Source organism: Eleginops maclovinus, chromosome 7, assembly GCF_036324505.1.
Source record: "Eleginops maclovinus isolate JMC-PN-2008 ecotype Puerto Natales chromosome 7, JC_Emac_rtc_rv5, whole genome shotgun sequence".
NCBI classification, from domain to species: Eukaryota; Metazoa; Chordata; class Actinopteri; order Perciformes; family Eleginopidae; genus Eleginops; species Eleginops maclovinus.
The window spans coordinates 25,826,688-25,829,377 of record NC_086355.1 but is presented as its reverse complement, the minus strand read 5'-3'; positions in this window follow the sequence as shown (position 1 = coordinate 25,829,377).

Here is a 2,690-nt window from a genome sequence, read left to right as displayed (position 1 = left end):
TTCTCCTGGACCTCTGGTGTTGGTAAGGTGTTTCTGTAAGGTGACCATGCAGTCAGGAACAGGCCTGTGGCATAGATTCATGTTGGTGCTAACCATTACACTGATCTGTCCTTTACTCGGCACAGCGGGCTGTAAATGCTACCTGGGGAATCTGAAAACATGATACTGATAATTCTTTAACGGACTGCTGTAGTTGTTGAACAGCCACTGGCATTTTTGTTAGCTAAAGCATGCTAGCCGAGTGGGGTGTGGAATCACAATGTGAAACATTTTGCTCTTCACCAAACATTTTAATTGTCTAATGAAATATCCCCTGAATTACTTGATGGATTGGTACACATTTCTTACTTTTTAACAAGGTTTATTTTCCATTCACTCTTAATATTACAGAATACCTACAATCTTTTAATTTTCCATCAGCTATACATTGAAAAATGTTAACATGTTAACAAGCTAAACCCAAGCCTCATTTTCAACATGTAGTCGGATTTGACTCCACTTACATTTGATATCCGGTCCTTTTCCACAGGGATAGGGGCCCCTCAGTTTGGTAAGACATGTCTGCACTTTCTCACTTGTAAAGCAGGGAGGCAACATTTTTTCCAACATCTGGGCAGAGTGAATAAAAAGATGGCAGATGCACCAGGTGTCTATATCTCTCGCTAAAGCCCCCCGCAGAGAGTCGATTTGACTAGAGGCTCGGTGTACATTGTAGTCAAAGTGCAGCATTAGATGGTGAACATTGTTAACTGTATGGGGACGTATTAGGGACATTTCTTAATACATTTGTGGGTAAACATTAAACCTGCTAAAGATCAACATTTTAGCATTTTAATAATGTTTCAGATCGAGCTCAGATGAAACAAATTAAAACATTTAAAAAAAACACAGTGGTCAATGAAAAACTAAAATAATGTAATTAAATGGCAGCTCAAAAGTAGTGAAGAATGCATTTAGTTTTTTAGGGTTTTAATTCATCTAAACAACTTTACAAATCACATTTGTTTGTCTTTTTTCTTTTCTTACAGTACAATACAAAGACACAAAACAAAACACATAAATAGGCACATCAATAAATATAAAAAGGCACTGAAAGATTTTCGAAATATGCGGATATTAGTGGTACATAGCTTGTTTGGTAACTAACTGTTACTCATCGTGGTTTAAAAAGAAAAGAATAAAATAACAGACCTTTTGCAGCATGTACATACACAGGTAGACAGCATTTGTATCCCACACATTTGACACAAGTGTCTGGTGTATAGGGGTAAATGCGATACAATAATTCTGGAGTAAAGTACATTCTCATCAACCATTTGTACTGGAGGATTTTGAACCTTGTATTTATTGTTTGCACCTGGCATTGGAGACATATATCTTGCCACTCTTCTACCGTGATCTCTTCATTGAGGTCTGAGCACCATGCTAATCTTTTATCCTCTGAAGATTCCTTTGCTGCATCTATGATAATCTGATAAAACATTGAGATGAATCCAGCTGCTCCATAATGGTTCAGAACTGTCCTTTCCAAAGAATTTAGTGAGGGAGGATTTACAGAGTTCTGTGTCTTTGTTACGAAGCTTCTTATCTGAAGGTACTTGAAAGAATGTTTCGGCTCAATGCTAAACTTGTGCTTGATCTCAGTAAAACTTAAAAGATTATCATTCTCATACAGATCTGAAATCTTACTGATACCTCTGTCTGCCCATAACTTAAAACCAAGGTCACTAGTACCTGCAAGAAGTTTCTGTTCCCCCAGACAGGTGAGAATTGGGATAGTGGAGCATTTTCTTAACACCTCGTGCCATACTATCAGTGTATTTCTGACAAAGGGGTTTGCGGTGTGCTTTTTCAGAGTTGCTAAAGTTGCAGAGTAAAGGTAAAGGTATAAGGGGATTTTAGAAGTTGTGGTTTCCTCCATCCTTATCCAGTAAAGCGGTGACTGATATTCAAACCAATATGAGGCTGCTCTTAGTTGGGCAGCCCAATAATATCCCTGTAGGAAAGGGAGTTTTAACCCGCCTCTGTCATACGGTAAGTACAACAGGGTCATGCGTAGTCTTGAGCGTCTACCGTTCCAGATAAAATAACAAAAAAGTGTTTTCATTTTAACAAAGAAATGACCAGGGGGAGCAAGTGGGATGGATTGGAAAAGGTACAGGAACTTAGGAAGAATATTCATCTTCAGAACATTAATACGTCCTATCATGGAAAGTGGCAAAGATTTCCATCTGTTAATAGATTCTACAGACTCAATTATCGGGTTATAGTTAGCTGGTATAATGGACTCTATCGTAGGTGTGATTTTAACTCCAAGATATGTAAAGCTGTCTGTAATATCCCTAAGAGGAGTACTCAGTGGTAGATTCATTCTCTCAGGTTTTTTCAGAAAGAGAATTGTAGATTTAGATGCATTAACCTTGTAACCTGAGAAGCTGCCATATGTTCCTATTAAAGTTAATAAAACAGGTATAGATTGTTTTAAGTCTATTAAAAAAACAACTACATCATCTGCAAACAATCCTATTTTGTTCTCAATATTATTAATTTGATACCAGTTATTTGAGTGTTGTTTCTAATCGCAATCGCTAAAGGTTCAGAGGTTGGTCATCACTGAAGCTGTTGAGTCATGTTATAAGATTTTAATCCACTTGAGAAAATAGCTGCCTATTCCAAAACGGTTTAACACC